The 24,126-nt window shown below is 38.4% G+C and overlaps 1 protein-coding gene across 5 annotated transcripts in view; it reads right to left on the reverse strand.

The window, feature by feature from the left end:
• The window catches only part of HS3ST5 (heparan sulfate-glucosamine 3-sulfotransferase 5), a 291,616-nt gene that overhangs the window by 135,961 nt on the left and 131,529 nt on the right, over positions 1 to 24,126 (reverse strand). Inside the window, exon 2 of one of the 5 annotated variants that reach the window (XM_084963604.1) lies at positions 20,166 to 20,226. The exons of the other annotated variants lie outside the window; for them this stretch is intronic. The gene's annotated coding sequence lies outside the window, so the exon portion shown is untranslated. The remainder of the gene's footprint in view (positions 1 to 20,165; positions 20,227 to 24,126) is intronic. 5 annotated transcript variants of the gene reach the window in all.

A 24,126-nucleotide genomic window follows, 5' to 3' on the forward strand; every position in this document is an offset into this window, starting at 1 on the left:
AAACAATCTAAGACAACAGCAACCAAATATATTCTATTTTCCTGCATTTATCATATGATTCACTGTCACACTCGCAGAGATAATCTTTGATCACCTTGGGGGTTCTTGCAATGTTTTGGTCTCAGTAATTTAGAGATTAAATATGTAAATCTTGGTCATGTGTGTTGGATTTGAAGCACTGTTAAAACTCAAGTCATTTTGTGAACATTATCCTCTAATAGTAATCTCTTGGGAATTTATTGATCTTTCTAGAGCCTTCACCCTGGCCATCCCATGATCAGAGTTGGTTTTACAAAGGAAAACACAGATTCAGGGGTCCTACATCTGAGTGCTAACCCTCTTTCTATCTGTGTGACCCGAAAAACATGGTAAAATTCACAGAACATGTATTTAAAAATTTTCATGGCTCAAAGTCTACCAAACCATAGATACTTCTTGATTACCCATGGGTAATTTTATAAGTATCACATGGCTTCATATAGTTTCTGGTGGTCATCACACCTGTTTTTTTTTTGGACGTAACTTTGAGACTCTCTCTTCTGAGTGGACAGTGACCAGAGGGTCAATACAACTCTAAATTATTCCTTGAGCTATTCTACGTATTCTTGGAACTTTTCAGCTGGATTTTAGAATCAGAAATCAATCATTTTCTGACCTAGTTATTACATAGTTTCCTGACTATAGGGAAAAAAAATGAAGTCCAAGACAGTCTCTCTTTAGTAGTAACAACAGCCTTGCTTTCTGAACTTCTTTTAAGCATCTATTGTCGGGGGAGAGAATCTTGTATGAGAGATTTACATGGGATCGTGACCAGTACCCAAATTCCCAGATGTTGCTGTAGATTTAACCATTAGAGGCGTGACTAAAACATCAAAGTTTTTTTTTTATTTTTAATAATTTTTTTTATTTTCCCACTGTACAGCAAGGGGGTCAGGTTATCCTTACATGTATACATTACAATTACATTTTTTCCCCCACCATTTCTTCTGTTGCGACATGAGTATCTAGACAAAGTTCTCAATGCTATTCAGCAGGATCTCCTTGTAAATCTATTCTAAGTTGTGTCTGATAAGCCCAAGCTCCCGATCCCTCCCACTCCCTCCCCCTCCCATCAGGCAGCCGCAAGTCTCTTCTCCAAGTCCATGATTTTCTTTTCTGAGGGGATGTTCATTTGTGCTGGATATTAGATTCCAGTTATAAGTGATATCATATGGTATTTGTCTTTGTCTTTCTGACTCATTTCACTCAGTATGAGATTCTCTAGTTCCATCCATGTTGCTGCAAATGGCATGATGTCATCCTTTTTTATGGCTGAGTAGTATTCCATTGTGTATATATACCACATCTTCCTAATCCAATCATCTGTCGATGGACATTTGGGTTGTTTCCATGTCCTGGCTATTGTGAATAGTGCTGCAATGAACATGCGGGTGCACGTGTCTCTTTTAAGTAGAGTTTTGTCCGGGTATATGCCCAAGAGTGGGATTGCTGGGTCATATGGAAGTTCTATGTATAGATTTCTAAGGTATCTCCAAACTGTTCTCCATAGTGGCTGTACCAGTTTACATTCCCACCAACAGTGCAGGAGGGTTCCCTTTTCTCCACAGCCCCTCCAGCACTTGTTATTTGTGGATTTATTAATGATGGCCATTCTGACTGGTGTGAGGTGATATCTCATGGTAGTTTTGATTTGCATTTCTCTTATAATCAACGATGTTGAGCATTTTTTCATGTGTTTGTTGGCCATCTGTATATCTTCTTTGGAGAAATGTCTATTCAGGTCTTTTGCCCATTTTTCCATTGATTGATTGGTTTTTTTGCTGTTGGGTTGTATAAGTTGTTTACATATTCTAGAGATTAAGCCCTTGTCAGTTGCATCATTTGAAACGATTTTCTCCCATTCTGTAAGTTGTCTTTTTGTTTTCTTTTGGGTTTCCTTTGCTGTGCAAAAGCTTTTCAGTTTGATGAGGTCCCATGGGTTTATTTTTGCTCTAATTTCTATTGCTTTGGGAGACTGACCTGAGAAAATATTCATGATGTTGATGTCAGAGAGTGTTTTGCCTATGTAAAACATCAAAGTTTTGATGCAGTGGTGTGAACATCTTGTTTTGATAAAAATAGACCTCCTGGCTTATGAATGTTCTTTCTTCAGGGAACCCAGGGAAATCTAATTGTGTGTGTGTGCCTGTGTGTGTATGTTATATACATATGTTGTCTTAAATTGCAAAGTTCCTCTGAAAGGGAGATGTCTCTTTATATGATTCATTAGCATAATTATATTTCAAGGTACAATAATGGATTTTTTAGCATATGATTAAAACTATTTAAGTATGTGTCCACAGTAAATGCAAAGCAATTATTTAAAACAGAATGAGAATGTGTGCAAGTCATACATATTGCAGTATTTATAGGCATTTATTAGAAATATTGTAACAAGTTATCACCATTAGATTTTCACAAAATTACTTGTGAATATAAGATACCAATTATTTTTTAAAAAAGAGATTGCTCATCCTTCAGCTGCTATCAGGCACTAAATTTAGACAATAATGCAAAATTCAAGTAGATAAATTCAAAAGATAATTATTTTCTGCTATATTTTCTTCCATCACTGAACAAATAAAAATTTTCTGTTGGGTAACACTGATAATTAGTTTAATCAGTTTAATTTCAGTTTTTCTAAAAGACCCAGGCTATATGTTTCTCCATAACTGTGGAGAAGAGTTACAGAAGGAACTTAAAGATCTGAGCTCTTGCACTGGCTCTAGCTTCTTTCTTTTTTTTTTTTTTTTTTTTTGTCTTTTTAGGGCCACACCTGAGGCATATGGAAGTTCCCAGGCTAGAGGTTGAATCAGAGCTATAGCCACTGGCCTACACTACAACCACAGCAATGTGGGATCTGAGCCGCATCTGTAAGCTAAATCACAGCTCAAGGCAATGCCAGATCCTTAACCCACTGAACCAGGCCAGGGATCAAACCTCCGTCCTCATGGATGCTAGTCATATTTGTTTCCACTGAGCCACAATGGGAACTCCTGGCTCCAGCTTTAAATAGCAATGAGACTTTGGCAGACTACTAAACCTTCCGATTTTTCCTGACGGTAAAAGGAGAGGATAAGGTAATTTAAAAAATGAAAAGACAACACACACAACTCAAAAATGAGAAAACAAACAACCTATTGAAAAATGGGCAAAAGATCTAAATAGACATTTCCCCAAAGAAGACATATAGATGGGCAGTAGACACATGAAAAAATGTTCAACATCACTAATTACTAGAGAAACTCTCTTACACTTTTGGTGGGAATGTAAACAGGTACAACCACTATGGAAAACAGTATGGAGGTACTGCATAAAACTAAATATAGAACCACCATATAACACAGAAACCCACTTCTGGGCATATATCAGGACAAAACTTCCATTGAAAGAGACATATGCACCCCTATGTTCATTGCAGCACTATACACAGTAACCAAGACATGGAAACAACCTAAATATCTATCAACATATGATTGGATTAAGAAGATGTGGTATAGGGAATTCCTGTTGAGACTCAGTGATAATGAACACAACTAGTATCCATGAGGATGCAGGTTCGATCCCTGGCGTTGCTCAGTGGGTTAAAGGATCCATCGTTGCTGTGAGCTATGGTATAGGTCAGAGACACAGCTTGGATTCCATGTTGCTGTAGGCTGCAGTGTGGCTGTGGTCTAGACCAGGAACTCCCATATGCCACAGGTAGGACCCTAAAAATATATATATATATAGTATACACCTGAATACTACTCAACCATAAAAAAGAACAAAATAATGCCATGTGTAGCAACCTGGATTCTCATACTAAGTAAAGTAAGTCAGAAACAGAAAGACAAACACCATATGATATCACTTATATATGGAATTTAAAATATGGCACAAATGAACCTATCTACAGAACAGAAACAGACTCTGAGAACAGATTTGTGGTTGCCAAGGAAGTGGGATGGACGGGGAGTTTGGGGTTAGTAGATGCAAACTATTACTTTTAGAATGAATAAGCAATAAGGTCCTCCTGTACAGCACAGGGAACTATATCCAGTCTCTTGGAATAGAACATGATAAAAGATAGTATGAAAAATAGAACGCATATATATATAATATATATATGACTGGGTCATTATGCTGTACAGCAGAAATTGACATAACACTGTCAATAAGAAAGTATAGTTGACAAATAAACTATACTTTAATAAACATTTAAAAAATGAAAGAATACAAATAAACTATACTTTAATAAACATTTAAAAGATGAAAGAATACATGAGCTCTGAAGTCCTTACAGGTCCTCCTAGTCTGTGACTCCAAGTGGTTATTCATATTACTAAAGCCAATAGCATTAAGTTCCATGAGCAGATTAGACGGTAAAGGTTATTCCAGGTTAATATCATTTCTCATGTGGTCACATGGTTCACCCTGTCAATTTTAAACAGAATGTTCCAGGTGGCATCCTACGGTTAATTACTCCAGCCCAACAGAAGCCACATGTGATGGTTCCTTACTTCTTCTGAAGTTTATTACTCAAAATGGTTATTTGCCAACTACTTGGTGTTGGCACCTACCACACAAGGTGCCAACATGTCACTCTCTCAGGGAAGATTTACTTGATCCCCCTACTACACAAAGCCAGCACTCTTCTCATACGGGTTTATACAAGATTAAACAAGAAACTTCCATCATAGCATTTATCAGAGCAGGTAGTTCACTACATGCCTATGTAATTGTATCACCTCTATCTCTTTCTTTAGGGTGTAAACTCCAAGACACCTAAGACCAGGCTAGTATTTTTCGTCTGGTTTTTATTTTTTCAAGGGAACAAATGAACATATTTTAAAGAGACAGTATTGTGGGGGTTATTAGGGAAAACAGCAGCTCCCTGTCTGCTCCAGCACCATTTTCATCTCCTTAGAAGCAACTACTTTTCGGAGTCTGCTAGCTGAATATTTTGACATTTTCAACCTTTTTTTGTAAGAATCATACCTATATTACTTTTGCTTGAATTTTTGGTTTCAGGCATTGAATATTGATTTTCCTCTTGGAAGAGAAGGCTTTATTTAGTTCTTTCACTTCTCCCACTATACTTATGAAACAAACACTTTCTACCATCCCATTTTCCCAGTACAATTAGATCAACAGTGATTATTACGGCCATCGTTAATACATTATCATCTAGAGCCATTCTCAGCTGAGTCATGTAGTATACTAGGATTTGTGTCCTTTTCCTCTCTTTTCTTTCTTTTCTTTTATTTTTAAGGCTGCACCTGAAGCATATGGAAGTTCCTGGGCTAGGGGTTAAATTAGAGCTGCTGCTGCTGGCCTACACCACAGCCACAGCAACACTGGATGAGAGCTGCATCTGTGACCTATGCTGCAGCCTGTAGCAACACCGGATCCTTAACCCACTGAGCAGGGCCAGGGATTGAATTTACATCCTCACTATGTCAGGCTCTTAACCTGCTGCTGAGCCACAATGAGAAGTCCTGATTATGCCCCTTTTTGCACAAATTCTTACTCCCATTAAATTAATAGTTACCTTGTTTAGTTTGTTTTCAGTAGTTTATCATTATTTCAATCCCAGCCTTTTCCTAATTGGGAAAATCTCTCAATATGTTTAAATATACTAGGTATTCTGTTGCTTTTCTTCTTTTGGAGAAATCTTTTGGAGTCCTCTGCCTGGTCCTATTCTAAACTAGTTGTCTCACAGATGTTCTCTTGAAATTCCCAATGCTTTCTCTTGGATTGTTTCTGATTTTTCTTTTGGATTTTCTCTTGGATATGTTTCCCAATTCCATAAATCCTACGTATTCTACTTTTTTTGTTTTTTTATTCTTTGGTGAAATACATCCTTCAAAGGCTTCTTGAGAAAGAGCACCTGTAATTTAAAATGTTAACAAATCTTATATATGTAGAATATGATCTTGTGAGGTATGTCTCTCCTCACAAATAGCCAATAGTGCCAGTTGGTATACATTCTAGACTAGAAATAATGTTCCTTCTGAATTCTGAAGCTGCTTATTATCTTCTAGCTACCAGTACTGCTGTTGAGATGAAATCTTTATTTTTTGCTCTGGAATTAGATTTTTTTCTTTGTCCCGAGAGTTGTAAAATTTCCTAATGAACAATTTATTTTTATTCACTGTTCTGGGCACTTCATGGCCCCCTCAGTTAGGAACGCATGTCCTTTAATTCTGAGAATATTAATGATTCTCCCCCATGAAAAAATTTCTCCCACTGGGGAATTCTTATTATTCAGAAATAGGACTTTTATACTAAAACAAAAAAACCTTATGTTTTCTATCTTTTTGCTATATTCGCTGTGATATTGTCTCAACATTGTCTTCCAAGATTTTTTAGTTTTTCAGTTCTGCTACTATAATATTAATTTCTGGGCATATTTTTCTTTTATTCTCTGGACATGCCTCTTTTATATAGCTCACTTTTATATAGCTCACTCTCTGGTTCCACTAATACAAAAATCGCCATTAATACAAAAATCTTGTCTTATGATACAAAATCTTCAAAGACTCTCTGTTTCCTAAAAAGTATTACTTTCTGTTTTTGGTCTGTATGTCAAACTAGATGCCTTCCTTAAACACATGTTGATCTATTGTTGTCTGCTTACATCATGAGTAAGGAGCTTGCGCACGGGCAAGAAATGGGTTAATCTGTGCCCTTTACTCTAGGGTGATTTGTCCAGGCTGTTCCCCTACGGAACCCCCGATCTTTACATCCTTCGATTTTTCATTTCTGGATTGATCAATTGACCCAAAGACTCACTGAATAGCCTTCCTGGAGAATTCTGATTGTCAAATTTCGCTGAGTCCAATGAGGAAGAAGCCTGTGACTCTCAGCATTCCATAGGGTAACTGTCACTTAAATCCATCAATTTATGTGATACTTCTGTTCTTTTTTCTCCCTGTTGTTTCCAAGTCCATTACTTCTGTTTTGCCTTAATTATGGAATAGAACATCAGTCTCCTGGCTGTATGGATGAATGAAGGGATCTAGAGGGTGTCTAGTTGCTCTTGAATAATAATAATATATAATATATTATATATATAATAATATATATAATATATAAGAAATAATAATAAGAAATAATAATATAATAAATAAATAATAAATATATAATAAATAATAATATATAATATATTTATTATATATTATTATTTTGGTCTTTTCATCTTTTTTAGGGCTGCACTTGCGGCACATGGAGGTTTCCAGGCTAGGGGTCTAATTGGAGCTATATCCGCCAGCCTATGCCACAGTCATAGCAACGTTGGATCCAAGCTGCAAATGCGACCTATACCACAGCTCACAGCAAGGCCAGATCTCCAACCTACTGAGGGAGGCTAGGGATTGAACCCAAATCCTTGTGGATGCTAGTCGGATTTGTTAACTACTGAGCCACAACGAGAACCCTGATAAATCTTGTTATTAAGCTTATGCCTTCAAATCCAAAGACACACAGTAAGGTCACTTCTTGAGCATTTGGGGTGTACATTGGTGGAAACTGCATTGCTTCTGGACTTTTCCCCTTACTGGTTTTAAGATTCAGCATTTTAGGTTGTTAAATTGGTTTCCATGTCTACATCTGCTCTCTAGGTTAAATGCCTTTTGGCTATTGTGTTTTTTTTGTTGTTGTTGTGTTTTGTTCTGCATTTTTATTTTTTAAATTAAAGTATAGCTCATTTACAATGCTTTGCCAATTTCTACTGCATAGCAAAGTGACCAAGTCATATACATATATACTTTCTTTTTCTCATATTATCTTCCATTACATTCTATCCCAAGAGAATGAACATTATCCCCTGTGCTGTATAGTAGAACTTCATTGCTCATTGTTTCTTTTATCCCATGCTTTTGTCCTTATAAATGTGTGCCTTTTTGGTCATTTCATTAGGGCTTCAGTATGCTAGTATACCATAACTACCCTGCTTACTATGGCATCTTCATCAGAGAGCAGAGTACCTGGCACTTAGACGGCCCCTACTAAGTATCTGTTGACTGAATGAAGTAGTCATTACCACGTATAGTGCTTCTCATCCTTCTCATGTAACAAGCCTCCTCCAATGGAGCAAATTCTCTGGATTATTGCTGGGCAGATACAACATTATATTATACTGATATAATGTTATAAGATCTTAAATATTCTTTGTCACCTTAATGTAAAACCATGTAGGGAGCTCACTGATCTCTTAGAATGTAGCTGTTGTGAGCCTTTTTGGAGCTAATGCACTGTCCAGACTAGCACCGAACACCAGTCTCCAAAAACGACAAAGAACATCTCTGTGGCCGATACTGCCATCTGTCCTGGTTTCCACTTAATATGTATATTAGTTGTTTGAATAGGTTCTTGGATGGTGAAGGTCACTTTATTGCTGCCCTTTGAATGTGAGGTCATCTTGAATAACCTCAAACCACAGCTGTGACCAAAGAGAAAACGCCTTAAACTGCTGACAAAAGCTCTTGGTCCAAATTTAATGATGGTCTAATAACATTAAATATAGAAAATATAGAACAAAGGAAAAAACTTGAACTCAAAAGAACAAAAGAAACCCATTGCATATATCCTGACATTTTTTCCTCCTAAAGGAAGTACTTCAAAGTGTACATACCTCGTACTTAAGTGTTCTCTTTTGCTCCCTCTACTAAAGTTATTTTCAATCACAAAATAATAATTATTACCAAACAAAAATGTATTTAAAGGGGATCATTCCTGTCACTCAATGCTGCCTTATTAGCACAGAATGCTGTCCATGTGAAACTAGGCTCCTTGTTTTACTAGAGAGATACTTAAACAGATCACTTACCAACTGTTTGTTGAAATAAATGTTGTGTTATGGGCAGAGAAAGATGACATGAGAATCAAATTCAATGAGAATCAATTTTGAGGCAGGTAGTTTCTAGGCTCTGAAAGTAAAAGAGTGGATATTGGCTAAATGGAAGAGACTTTGCTTTGGTACTTGTGGCAGCATGAGGCTGAGTGAGGAGAAACCTCAGTGCACAGCCCTGGATCCTCAAACACCCACCCACCCAGTGCCTTCCAGTATCAAAAGCTGGGGCTTCACAGTTACTCTGGGATGTCTGTGGAGGTAACTATTTTCTGAGGAAAAGCTTGGCTCTGTTCACTGTGGTCCCCTGGCCCATCCCAGGGACCTTTCTGGAGGCATTCTTCCTGATTAGACTTCTTAATTTCTGTGAACAAAGCTTATTTGGCTGATTGTAAAAGCACCTGTACCTTGACAACGCAGGCGCTTAAATTTCAGGTTCTTTCAAATGCTGTAACCTTGAACTCTGTTGGCAACTTTTTCTGCAGGGCAAAAAGTGGTACCTAATTTTCAATACCCTATAGAAACATATGACTGCTCTTCAAGAGAGAAAAGTTTTTCTGGAACTAAATTAAATTGGTCATTGTAATCTTTAGGTAAGAAATAACATAATACATATTAAATAACATAATAGATATTATTTTGGACAAGGGTTTTAACATGGAGAAATATTTTTCACAGGGTTATTTTTGTATCATCGTCAGTAAGTGGCAGGCACAGTATCATAATTTTTGAAGGCATTTTGGTTGTGCTGTAATGTATGCACACAGATTTCTAAATAACCTGATGATGGTTACAAATACTTATAAGGTACTTCTGTGCCAACACGATGATAAACACTTTACACAGATGAATCCATTTAATCCTAATTACCTTCAGAGATAGACACTTATCATTATCCCATTTTACAGATGAGGGAATTAACTCAAAGAGAGGTTAATATCTTGCCCAACATCCCACTGTTTAGTGGAAAAAACACAAGGCTAGGACCTGTCTCTATACAGTCCATTCCACTTTTTTGGGCCTGCCTTTTTTTTTTTTTTTTTTTTTAAATCACTTCTTTCAGCTTGGACTTTTGGAGGTATTTGTATAATGATAAATTTAAAACTAAACTCCAAGAACCTACTATCTTGTAATTCTATTTTTTTTTTTTAATTGAAAAAATTTTTGTTTTTTAGGGCCACTCCCACAAGAGATGGAGGTTCTGAGGCTAGGGGTTGAATCAGAGCTGTGGCCACCGGCCTATGCCACAGCCACAGCAACTCGGGATCCGAGGCGTGTCTGCAACTTACACCACAGCTCATGACAACACTGGATCCTTAACCCACAGAGCAAGGCCAGGGATCAAATCTGCATCCTCACAGATATTAGTTGGGTTTGTTAACTGCTGAGCCACGACTGGAGCTCCTATCTTGTAATTCTTTTTTTTTTAAACTTTTTTAATTTTTATTTATTCATTTATTTATTTATTTTGTCTTTTTTTGCCATTTCTTGGGCTGCTCCTGCGGCATATGGAGGTTCCCAGGCTAGGGGTCGAATCGGAGCTGTAGCTGCCAGCCTGCACCACAGCCACAGCAACGCAGGATCTGAGCCGTGTCTGCAACCTACACCACAGCTCACGGCAATGCCGGATCCTTACCCACTGAGCAAGGGCAGGGATCGAACCCACAACCTCATGGTTCCTAGTCGGATTCATTAACCACTGCGCCACGACAGGAACTCCCTATCTTGTAATTCTAAAGTGTCAATTAAAAGAGCCTCATCCAGGAGCAAGGTTGACATCCCTCCCATTTTCAAAAATTAAGGAGAGTGTCTGCAGTCCAAGGGAGGGTCACAGATTATTCAGCCAGACCTCAGAATTATGGAATGTGGGGGATTATTGGTCCTTAAGTCATAGGCTTTTTTTGGGATAAAGAGGGCTAAAGAGAAATAAATCACTCCAACGTCAACAAAACATATCTGCTATCACAATCTCAAAGAATTTCCATCATGAACTTCTATGCTACGTAATGGGCATATGTTATTTTTCTCCACAGTTTCTATAGAAGCTTCATATTACCTAAGTTGTTTTTTCCTCCCCTTTAAAAAAATTTTTACTTGATAGCAGCATGTGTGTGTTTTTCTTTTCTTTTTCTTTTCAGATTCTATCATGCTAACATCACAGCAGTTTTTACGGAATGACTAAGTGGTTAATGCCCTGTCTGCCCATTCATTGAACACATTAAATCAGCAAGTTCTGATTAATCATTGATGTGCGGGATATTGGAGATCAAAGCTACCTGTTTCCTGATTTGATCATATTTGGTGGAGCAACAGGCATAAAAAAATGATGACAGTTTAATGTAGTAAAGGCTAAAGGAGAAATATACATAAATATAAATATATACAGAGAGAGAGTAGGGGGGAGCTTAAGAGAAGGAAAACTATAATGCCTTGGAAGATTCAAGGAAGTCCTCACAGAGGAAGTGATATTTGAATCATATTTTAAAGGACACAAGTTGGACCTGATGAACAAAAGTATTATGGGTCAAGGGAAAACCTTGTGGGTCACAAGGAGCTTGGTGCGCTGGGGGATGACAACAGCTGTAGTATAGGCATGTGTGTGTGAAGAAACGTCACACGGAGGCTGAGATAGATTCTGGCATCATTCCGCCAGATTTGACCTCTGGCACTGCCCTTGGATAACTTCCTTATTAACTTCTCTGCACCATAATTTCCTTATTTATTATCACAGGGAAAATAATAGTATTTAAACTAAAGGGTTTTTGAGAGTTAAATAAAATAGTATGGGAAAGGAGTTCCCGTCATGGCTCAGAGGTTAACAAACCCGACTAGTATATACCCATGAGAATGCAGGTTTGATCCCTGGCCTCCCTCCATGGGTTAAGGATCTGGCGTTGCCATGAGCTATGGTGTAGTTTGCAGATGTGGCTTGGATCCCATGCTGCTGTAGCTGTGGTGTAGGCTGGCAGCTATGGTGCCTATTCGACCCCTAGCCTGGGAACCTCCGTATGTGGTGGGTGCGGCCCTAAAATGACAAAAAAAAAAAAAAAAAAAAAAAAAAAGTACTGGAAAGCCCTCGGTATGGTCCTGGGCACATAATAAGCACTTATTAAATGTTAACTATTATTATTATTATCCCAAAGGGACAACTAATTCTCAAGCAATCAATATCACTCTTAAAGGTGAAATTTCCTCTCCATGTGTCTTCACACTGAAAGTAAGTAACTTTAGATTATGCTTATAGATTTCTTTGACTCAAGTACTCTCTTCTATAAATCAGAAGGCTATTGATGGAAGGAAGCTTCCCAATTCAGGTGTTCTGAGTGGTGTCTAAAGAGCCGTTTCATTGAAGCATTCTGATCTAACATCAATTCAGTCGATGAATGATGGATGGGCACAAAAATTAAGTGCAAGACACTCATACCGCCACTAGACAGCTTATGTACATACATCAGAAGTTACCTTAATGTTATTTTCAAGACATATAAAGTCTATTTTTGGGAAGACGAATGATATTGAGAGAAATAAGTTCTCATTTAAACTTGGATAACAGGCGTCTTACCCTTTCATTGACTAAATGTGGGCATTTGAATGGAAGAAAGACCTGAAGAGATTCATTTCCTAAAAGGTGCCTTCTTCTAGCTGAATACTCTTAAGGGACTATGATCACGCCAGTGGACACCACTTAAAGATACAAGGCAAGTTAGCAGAACATGCAGTCTTTACGTTCATTTTTTTTGTCATTTTTTTGGTCTTTTTTCTAGGGCTGCACTCATGGCATATGGAGGTTCCCAGGCTAGGGGTCTAATTGGAGCTCTAGCCACCAGCTTATGCTGCTCAGTGGGATCTGAGCAGCATCTGTGACGTATACCCAGCTCATGGCAATGCCGGATCCTTAACCCACTGAGCGAGGCCAGGGATTGAACCTGCAACCTCATGGTTCCTAGTCGGATTCGTCAATCCCTGAGCCACGACGGGAACTCCATACATTCAGATCCCATGTCCCATCACTTCCCAGATGAGAGTTTAAGTCATAATTAAAAGTGCCGAGAGCCATTGTGGACTGCCTGTTTGAATGACACTACAGGTTTAGGTGGACCTGTTTTTCCAGAGCAGAAATTCAGCAGGATAGACCAAGTTCCACAGTTTGGAGATCTTTTCTAGTTTCCTGGATAAGACCAATTTGTTCTTGGATTTTGCCTGTGAGTTGGGGTGGAGGTGGAGTAAACGAAGGAGCATAAAGATCTTTCCCAATCTGTCCTTTCACAGAGCAGGGCTTCTCTGTGAGAATAAGACCTTACATCCTTTAAGTAACTTCTTTTAGCTTATTCTTTCTCTGTATTTACTCTTTACTTTAAAATGGTATTCTGAAAATGTACTGTCCCAATTCCAATGACAAAGCCTAAAGATTAGGGAGTGGCCCTTTGGAAAATCTCCTCTCTTCTTGGTTTAAAACTCAAATACTGGCATCTTTTCTAGGATCTTTTAACCAGACTGGAGCTCCACAAGAAGACACCTCAAATTCCATGGGATATAGTTCCCTGTGCTGTACTGTAGGACCTCGTTGCTTATCCATTCTAAAGGGAGCAGTTAGCTGATTTGCTTAATGGTGCTTTGAAAAATACATTTTTAGAGGGGAATTAGAATCATTACGAAGGAGAGGCTAAATTTCTGGTAAATTTGCAAATGACAAAAAATAAAAGATTAAACAAGACATGGGAAGAGGACTGATTTAGGAAAAATTTCCTTTGAAGTGAAAAGAAGTAAAGGCCTTGAAAAGACAAGATAATTTCAGCTGCCGGATGGAGACAGCATGAGGCCCCAGGACCACAGCCAGCTTCCCATGAACCAGCCATTTTTGGCTGAAATGAGAAGGGACTGCTCTAGTCCATGGAACAATCAGGGTTAAGGGACAAAGACAGGGGGAAGGTTTACGGGCAGTTAGCACCTTCTTTCCCACATCACAGCAGGGCTGTTACAGAAGGTGGCTGGTCAGGCTAGGTGAAGAAATTTGGGCTGGCTCCATACGTGCAAGTAAGTAAACCTAAGGAAATAATTGAGCTTACTTGGAAGCATCCTATGCTTATTGTGAACTCTGCTTTGTGGACCATGTGGATTTAGAAAGAAATTTAGTAGAAATTAGAGATTAGTGAAAATATCTGCTGCTTAGTCAAAGCTCTTGTTTTCAAGAAAATAAGTGCATAAATGAGATAATTACAGGTTGTATACTTAATTCTCAGGATGGGCTACGTCTGAGGACAGCCAAACACCAGTCTATGACATATACCCCCATAACCCCTTTTCTCAGGAGCAGCGCTCCAGATGTTTAATGCCCTCAATCAGTGAGCTGGCCAAAAAAGGTTGATTCTAGAATAACAGATGTTTTACAGACTTAAAACATCACATGTGATTTCAAATAGATACCTGGGTGCTTCCAAGATTAGGGCAACTTTCCAGAAATAGAACTGAGGGAATACTGGTAGGGATAAAAATATCCACATCCTAAAATGTTCATTTCGTTATTATCAAAGTAATAAAATGGGAATATAGAATACTTATGTTTTAGCCAAACACATAAATAGGAACATACAAATAGCATACCATGAACCAAAATTACCAGGGGAAAAGAGCAACAAACAAAATATTCAAGTGCAAAAATGACAATGTTTTGGGGACCTTTGGCCACAAAGGATGCAGGCATAGTATAAGGTATTAGAACAAAATAAATGCACCCATGCTTTCTGGAATTAGTCAGGTCTGTGCTAGATCAGCATGGCGTTCTCCAGTGTGCAAATCTGTGGAATACTGCTTCTATGAGATACTCCATTACAAAAAAGTTCTATGATAAAACACATTCGAAAAATGTGGCAAAACATTTTTCTCTCTTGCAATTTTACAATGTACACAAGCAAATTAAAGGCCCTGAGAAGTCCCATAGTAAAGAAAAGTTTGTCTTTATTTTACATCCAGACCTCACCACTGGAAGGACAAATAAAAATGAAAAACAAGAGGCTTTTCCTCATTGAAAATTAGGGGAGAGACTCTCTCAACCCTGCCTTCCTTTACCTAGAGCATTTATTTTAGAAAATTTATCATTGTAAATTCCTTCTCCTGTCTTTAAAATGTATATAAATACTTTCGAAAACTAGATAGGCCTTTTGTCAACTTTATGACCCAAGGACTTGGGAGCCATTTTTTTGAAAAGCAAACATCCAGGAAAACAGTACCCCTCTCTCTCAAATCCTGGAGGAGGGCAGGAGCCCAACTTCAAAGGATACCCTGCTCCACTGCAGAGTTACCTCCTGTTACTAAGATATGAAGAATGTTTTTCCTCAAAATGTATCCAATAAGCTAATCCAGATGTCACCTCAATTACCAGGTAAAGTTAGGATACACTATAAGTGACAAACTGTTCTGTCAAGTCCTCCTATTTGAGGACTAGTTATTGGGTCTGTAATGGGTTGAATCTGCTCGCCGATACAAGGGAGTCTCTTGTTGGACAGTGTGTGATGTCCACCATATTTTAACTTAATGTTTATTCAATAATAAAAGTGTTTTCTTTTTCCACTCCTTTTGTGTAGAGGATTTCTGGGTTGGTGGAAGATTTTGTTGCAATTATTCTTCTCCAACACTGTACACATCTGAGCCATCACCTCCCACTGCCATTTTATGAACACCAATGAACAATGTGCACATTTTGGGAATCACTGGTTTACAGTATTCTACTTAAAATGACTCCAGGAGTTCCCATTGTGGTGCAGCAGAAACCAATCTGACTAGGAACCATTCGGTTTGATCCCTGGCCTCCATCAATGGGCTAAGTATCTGGCGTTGTCGTGAGTTGTGGTGTAGGTCACAGAGGCAGCTTAGATCTGCCGTTGCTGTGGCTGTGGTATAGGTCGGCAGCTACAGCTCTGATTAGACCCCTAGCCTGGGAGTCTCCATATGCCACGGGTGTGGCCTTAAAAAGACTAAAGACAAAAACCAAAAAGTGACTCCAAATATCTTAAGATCTCAATTACCTTAAGAACGAGAATTAAGAAAATTTGCCTGAAAAAGAGACAGAGAACTTAAGTTTCTTTAGGCGTCTTTCTCATCTGGGCTTCCTCACCTGAACCACTGGACACAAAGCGACGACTGTGCACCTCTTTCAAGGATGCTACATAATCCATCCCATTCTACATACCCAAGAGAGAACTGACTTTATTATATACAAGAGATCTTTAAGAATTAAGAATCTTTAATTCTCTTGTGAAATTCCAGTTGAGAAAGGCTGTCTTACTGTCACCTCCTTTAAGAGCAAAACATTTTCTCTGCTGATGACTTTTCTTTAGACTTTACATTCATAAAGGCAATTGTTGGCTCGGCATTTCCATCTAAATGTCTAATAAGCAGCTCAACTCAATATCTCCAGTACTAAATTTGATCTTTCATCATAACCCTGCTCCTCAAAATATCTCCTCCATCTCAGTTGATCTCCATTCTTCTAGCTTTCAAGTCAAAAAAAATCTTAGAGTCATCCTTGATCCCCTTTTTTCACCTATACTGAAGAAATCTTGTTGGCTCTACCTTGTCAATATGTCTAGAACTGACCACTCCTCACTACCTCTACTGCTATCATCCAGGAAGGAGAAAACACCATCTCTTGCCTGTCTATCCCAAGAGGCTTTTATGAGTCTCTCTGCTTGTACAGGTAGCTTCCATCCAGTCATTCTCATCATGGCAGCCAGACTGGTCCTTTTAACAGTTATCTTTCTGACCTCATCCTGGCACACTCTCTCCTTGCTATTCAAATATGCTAGGTAACTTTCACCTTAGAGTCTCTGCAATGACAGTTCCCTCTGCCTGGAATATGCTCTAAATGGTCACATTCCTCACATGAAGTCTTTACTGAAATGTCACCTTCTCAGTGAATCTACTTTAACTATACTACTTAAAATTGCAACCTACATCACCAATCCTTGGTACTCCTGATCACCCTTACCCTGCTGTTCCCCCCACACATAGTACAAGTTTCCTTCTGATAGACTAGATAATTTATTTCTTTTTATGTTTATTGATATTTTCTGATTCTTCTCTCTCCCCACCTCTAAAATATAAGTGCCATGAAGGTAGGGGTCTTTGTATCCAAGTGCCTAGAGAGATCCTGGCACAGAGGAGGCAAGCAATGAACATTTAAATAAATTAAACAAATGGAGTTTGAAACTGGCAGCAGATGAGATTAAGATTTGATGCATGAGAAAAAAAATATTCCAGTAGCCTGGTCATCAGGTTCATGGATAGGTTAATGATCAAGGTCACGAAAATCCCTTCATAGTAAATCATAAGCCTACACACAGTCTAAACGGTCTTACACAGTGAGGGGAAGCTGGCCTGGAGGCAGCGTAATGAAAACGACATTGGCAGGTTCAGAGAGCTCTGCTGTTTTATAAGGGAAATGGAAGAAGGAAAACTTGAGGTATACTCTCCTCTCCTGTCCTTTCTTCCTTCTTCCTTCCTTTCCTCCTCCTTCCACTCTCCCTCCCTCCCTTCCTTTCCTTCCTTCCTGGTGGAGGGTACCAACTTACTTTATTTGAAGGAATAATACTGAGGCTAAACTTTTCCTTCAAAGTCAATCTGGGAGTAATCTACTGACTAGGAGCTTGATTAAATCTCCCTAAATGAAAATGAAAACTGAGGTCATAAATCCTTCCTGACTAAGTGGTCTTGCAAATAATTTAAATTTGATATTACTCTTAGGCTCACAGGCAATAACTTCAATGTCTTAACTAAAAACAGAAGGGAAAGTTGAGGTGTGGTTGATTCAACCATTTTGTAATCAGAACTGAGGGTTGGCTGGCTAATTGGAAAAGCTGGAGAAGGAGGGAGTTTGACAATTAATACGCATTATGCATTTCATTTTAACTTAAAACATATGAATCATCTTTTGAAGAAGAATCAAAGCCTTTTCCTTGAGTGGAAGTCGGGTGATTAGTGTTCTTTATTTTCTTCCTTGCTCAGTCACAGTCATATTTCATCATTTACAAATTCCAGTTTCATTTCTTTAAAGTAAAACCTTAAAGACAGCTGTGAAAAATTTTGAGTGGCAACTCCTAATTTGTTTTTTTAAATGTAAAGATTTTGTATTATAATAATATTTGCACAATTAGTTTTTTAAAATGATTCTAAAAGTATATTCTGAAATAATTTCTTGGGTAATTTTATATTCTAGGAATGAATATATTTTATTATTAATCTTTCTAGATTTAAATATCTTCATCAGTCTTTTAGAGGTGTCTTGTCTAAGTCCATTTTTTTTTGTTTGTTTGTTTTTTTAGGGCTACACCTGATGCATATGGTGGTTCCCAGGCTAGGGGTCGAATTCAATCCAAGTGTGTAACTACTACACAAAATACAATTACCACAAATAGTTTGGGGGCAAATGCCACAGCACAAGTGGTGGACAGAGAAATGCAAAGTGACCTAGAGAGTCCCACACTGGCTATATACATTCCACATGCCTTGAGCCCAATGGTACAACTAGTGTTTGGTTTTTCCAAGCAATGACAATTCTCAAGTTTTCTGACACCAGCCAGGTGTCCTATGATTCAATTCAATTTCAACAGTAACTACCCAGAGTAAGCAAGTAAGCACAGATCCTCCCCTTTTAAGGGCTCAATTCCGCAAGATTGTCCCCACTTCAGATGCCAGTCTCAAGCTATCCAGGTCCCAAGCTATCCATACTTCTGTCGTCCTTGGTTATAAGTTCAAGGGTCCCCTCACCCCAGGTTCAATATTCAGTACAACTACTCATAGAACTCAGGCAAACACTATACTTATGCGATTGGTTCATTATAAAGGATACAACTTAGGAACAACCAGATGGAAGAGATGCATAGGGCAAGGCATGGGCGGTGGGGGTGGTGCAAGCTGCTACACCCTCTCCAGTTGTGCCACCCTTCCAGCACATTCACCAACCCAGAATCTCTTATAACATCACTGTTGCAGAGTCTTTAATTGAAGTGTCATACAAAGGTATAGTTGATTAAATCACTGGCCATTGGTGATTGAACTCAATCTCTAGCCCCTCTCCCCTTCCTGGACATTGAGGGGTGGGGCTGAAAGTTCCAACATTTTTTCTTCTTTTTTTTCTTTTCATGGCTGCACCTGTGGCAGTTTTGGAAGTTCCCTGGCTGGGGGTCAAATCGGAGCTGCACTGAGGCCCATACCATGGCCATGGCAACATCGGATCCAAGATGGATGATGATTTTCGCTGCAGCTTGCAGCAATGCTGGATCCTTAACCCACTGAGTGAGGCTTGGGATCCATTCTGAATCCTCAGAGAGACTCTGTCAGGTTCTTAAATCACTGAGCCACAACGGGAACTCCTAAAAGTTCCAATCTTCTAATCACTAATCACTTGGTTGGTTTATCTAGGCCCTGCTACCCCATAAGTTATTACAGTAGCAGACAATGAGACATTGCTATCACTCAGGAAATTCCAACAGTTTTAAGAGTTTTGTGCTGGGATGGGGTGGGGGGAGGAGCAAAGACCAAATATATTTTTATTATATCACAAATGATTACAGTATAATAGTGACCCTATATGTTTACCTACTTTCCCTTCTGGGCTGTGTGCCCCATGAAGGCAGTTTCTTTTATCCATTTTTATTTTTTCTCCTGATGCACAAAGCTCAAAAATGTTTAATAGAGGTGTGAGTGCCTGAATGAAACAAGCAAATTACATTTTAGTAGTCTATAATATTGTCCCTTAAGAAAAAATGATAGAGCTAAACATTGTAGCAGAAATGACACTGTTACAGGCAATTATAATAATCCTATGACGAAATTCTAATTAACTAAATAATGGCATGTGGAAACCCTGACATCTAGCCCCAGCTTGGTCACATACTCACTATATATGATTGGGCAAGTCACATAACCCCTCTAGGTCTGACTGTTCTCAACTGTAAAACAGGAAAAATAATGCCCTCTTTATCACAGAGCAGTATTATGAAGGTTAAATAAAATAAGGTACTAAGATGCTTGTAACTTTAAAATTACAGTCACATAAGAGCAATTAAAGTGGTACTAAATATATAGTATTAATAAACATAAAGTCTGACTTCTGAGCAGCAAAAGAATATTAATGAAAACGAATAGGAAAAAGTCAGATACGGTCTATTTGGATCCTGCAAGAGGCTGAAAAGGTTGGCATTGTATACATAGCTCACCCTGACCCTCCAGATCATCAAGTTTGAGAAGGCTGTGGCACAGAAACAGAAGGGGCATTGGAGAGTATATTAAACATTACCTGGTCTTCAGTCCATTGGGGTCTGATGCTGTAATCAATGGGAAATCTTCCTGCATAAAGGCTGGAACATACAATATATCATGTTCAACCCTTTCCAATAAGGTTATTTATTGCTATTCAATTCCCATTTCCCTCAGGTTTTGGCAAGATTATAGAATTTATTCTTCTACATGGTAGCCAGCCAAGTAAATCACATTGCATATTTTCACTGTCACACATTTTTCTCACCCAGCATCAGTGGCTTTCTGTCTTTGTCCCCAGAGTATCTTAAAATTTAGCTGTATAAGCTTCCCTTTCATAATTCTGCAATTACATATTATAGCTTCCCTCCTAATATTTTCTTTCTTTTTTTTTCTAATATTTTCTTAATAAAAATTTTGGAAAAAAACCCATAGTGGATCAACAACAAAACCAGAGACAAGCTGATAAATATTACGGATGAAACACTTGTCCTTGTAGACAAAAGGTATTGGTTGATATTAAAGCAAAAATAATACTATCTCTGCCACAGGGTCTCCAAACACTTCATTAGAAATACACAAACACAAAGAGCTGCATTAGAGCAGCCTCATGGGCCCCTGCCAAGGACAGTAATAGTGAAGACAGCTCACCCCCTCTCCTCTCTGCCAAGCATTCTGAGTAAGAGTGTACAGTCTTGAGATCTGCTAAGGTTATACTGCACTATAACTCAGTGGCTCTCACTTTTTTTTAAAATTTACTTTTGTAGGCAGTCCTTTTGGTAAGAAAAAAGACACCATCTTTCATCTACAGCACTTTTTTCCAATCTCCAATGGGAAAAAAATCTTGGTGATAACAATATTATTCCATACTATATTACATGACATTATTACTTTACTATACAGTACTATTCTATGCTATTATTATACTCTACTGTTCATATACTTCAGTATAACTGTACCATTGTACACTATATATGCTATGCTGTACTCTACTATATATAATATCCTATACCATGTAATTTCTGATGGGATGTTTGCATACATATATTTACTTTAGCAATAAGGTGCATAAATAATTCATCTCTGAACCACAATATATAGTATGTCTTAAAGCATAGTTACTGTAAGTTAAGGTCAAAAATATTGTTTATAAAAGTAGGGATAACTACTTCAGGGTTAACTAGGTAGTACATAATAAACAAAATCTGTAACAATTAATTAAAACTAGCAATAACATATAACAAGGAATAGCAGCAACTGAAAACCCTGACCAACTCAAAGTGACACGGTTGAGGCACTGATCACATGTTCTTTCTAAAAATGGGGCAATTTCAATGTTGTATATGCACTTACAGGAGGTTTCTGACTGCTGCCCAGTGGTCGGGTTCTTGGTCAAGTTCTTGATAAATTCTGACAATCATTAGCTTCAAGTTATAAATGACAAGTTTTAAAAAATATTAATAATTCACTATTAGTAATTAATGGCATAGGTGCTTTTCAGCAGGGACACTGTCCATATTGGGGGTTGGAAATCATGGGCACTGGTCACTCTCCTAGATAATTACTGTCTCCTGATCCTCTGAACACTAAATGACAATGGAATCATTCAGTTTTTGTAATCCTCAAAAAGACCAAGGCCAAAGGCTTGCTAGTAGGGGGAAGGTGGTGTTGAGAATCATACTGCTTGTAAAAACCCAAAAAGGATTGGTGCAGGAGTTTCTATTGTGGTTCAGTGGGTTAAGGACCCAACATTGTCTCTGTGAGGATGCAGGTTTGATCCCTGGCCATGCTCAGTGGGTTGCCGCAAAGCTCTGGTGTAGGTCACAGAGGCTACTGGGATAGGGTGTTGCCACAGCTATGGAGTAGGCTGGCAGCTGCAGCTTTGATTTGACCCCTGGCCCAGAAACTTCCATATGCCACAGGTGTGACCATAAAAAGAAAAAAAAGAATTGGTGCATGGACCAATCTGCATTCCACCAGAAAGAACTCATCCTCTCATATTGCCTTGGTGACTCTGAATCTGGCCAGGCTAAGACAGATACATTTCTTAGCGCTGTGTTGTAGGAAACAACATCTTGGCCTTCTTTACCTGTTCTGTGACTCCACATGAGTTTTTTTTCTAAATTCTCTGAGCTTCAGCTTTCTCAATTTTGAGAAGGGGATAATAATGCCTGGTTTAACTATTTTATATAATTCTATGTGAAGGGTTTTGTAAATTGTAAAGCATGATGCAAAAAGATACTATTAATTTTATTAGTTTTTAAACATCAGAGACTGCCTTGAATTATATGTCCATTTCTCAAATGCAGTGGTTACAGAGCTACACTCTAAGCTCAATAAATATTCCTGAGCAATGAATGCAATGGATCTAGCTAAAGACCAACAGGGAGGATAAAGTTAAAATCCATAAGAGATCACAGCAATTACTGGAATGTAAATGGCAGGCAGTAGTCCAGTTACAGTGAGTTGGGTTGTGGGTGGGAGCATCAGTGGACTATCGAGATTTTCCAAATCACTTACTTACTGCTGAATTAAAATGTATAATGTTCTTTCCTATAATCTATATTTTTGGTAAGACCATAGATTCTCTACAGTCAAGTCAATTCAATCAAGCAAAGTATTATGAAACATGCACTAAGTTGGCACTGATTTTGCTTTGAGAATTTTTAATAACATATTGAAATCCTTCAAAATATGCATTTCTAGTTCCTTTTTTTTATTACTGAAGAAAACACTTTATTTTCTATTTTAAAAGCTTCTTTTCAAAAAAAACCTTCCCCTATGAGGTACCACCTTACACCAGCCAGAATGGCCATCATCAAAAAGTCTACAAACAATACGTGCTGGAGAGGGTGTGGAGGAAAAGGAACCCTATTACACCTTTAGTGGGATTGTAAATTGGTGCAACCATTGTGGAAAGCAGTATGGAGATTCCTCAGAAAACTAAACATAGAACTACCATTTGACCCAGCAATCCCACTCCTGGGCATCTATCCAGAGAAAACCATGACTCACAAAGACACATGTACTCCGATGTTCATTGCAGCACTATTTACAATAGCCAAGACATGGAAACAACCTAAATGTCCATCAACAGAGGAGTGGATCAAGAAGATGTGGTACAGGAGTTCCCATTGTGGTGCAGTGGAAATGAATCCGACTAGGAACCATGAGGTTGCTGGTTCGATCCCTGGCCTTGCTCAGTGGGTTAAGGATCCGGTGTTGCTGTGACACCTGATTCACCTGGGAATCTCCATATGTCGCAGCTGCAGCCCTAAAAAGCAAAAAAAAAAAAAAAAAGATGTGGTACATATACATAGTGGTATATTACTCAGCCATTAAAAGGAACTAAATACCAGCATTTTTAGCAACATGGATGGACCTAGAAATTATCATGCTAAGTGAAGTCAGCCATACAATGAGGCACCAACATCAAATGCTTTCACTGACAAGTGGAATCTGAAAAAAGGACAGATTGAAATTCTTTGCAGAACAGATACTGACTCACAGACTTTGAAAAACTTATGATCTTCAAAGGAGACAGTTTGGGGGGTGGGGGGATGCGCTGGGGTTGTGGGATGGAAATCCTATGAAATTGGATTGTGATGATCATTGTACAACTACAAATGTAATAAATTCATTGAGTAATAAAAGAAGGAAAGAAAGAAAGAAAAAACCCCAACACGTTCCCTACATATAATTTTCAAGATTTTTTCCCCTCTGGCCCAATTTTCTCCCTTTTTAAGCTTCTGCTTCCTACATTTTCCCTTCCTGTATTTTCTCAGCTTTTCTGTGGAAGACTGTCTTTCTTTCCACCAACTCACTATGTAGTCCTAGAATAAATAATTTGGTATTCAAATTCTGGATTTTTTTTTTTTCCTTTTTAGGGCCACATCCACGGCATATGGAGGTCCCCAGGCTAGGGGTCCAGTTGGAGCTGTACCTGCTGGCCTACGCCACAGACTCAGCAACGCAGCATCCAAGCTGTGTCTTCGACCTAC

Source organism: Sus scrofa, chromosome 1, assembly GCF_054392235.1.
Source record: "Sus scrofa isolate SSC_HxYL_T2T_F1_AM1 chromosome 1, Sscrofa_HxYL_maternal_Yorkshire_Landrace_v2.0, whole genome shotgun sequence".
Classification (NCBI taxonomy): domain Eukaryota; kingdom Metazoa; phylum Chordata; class Mammalia; order Artiodactyla; family Suidae; genus Sus; species Sus scrofa.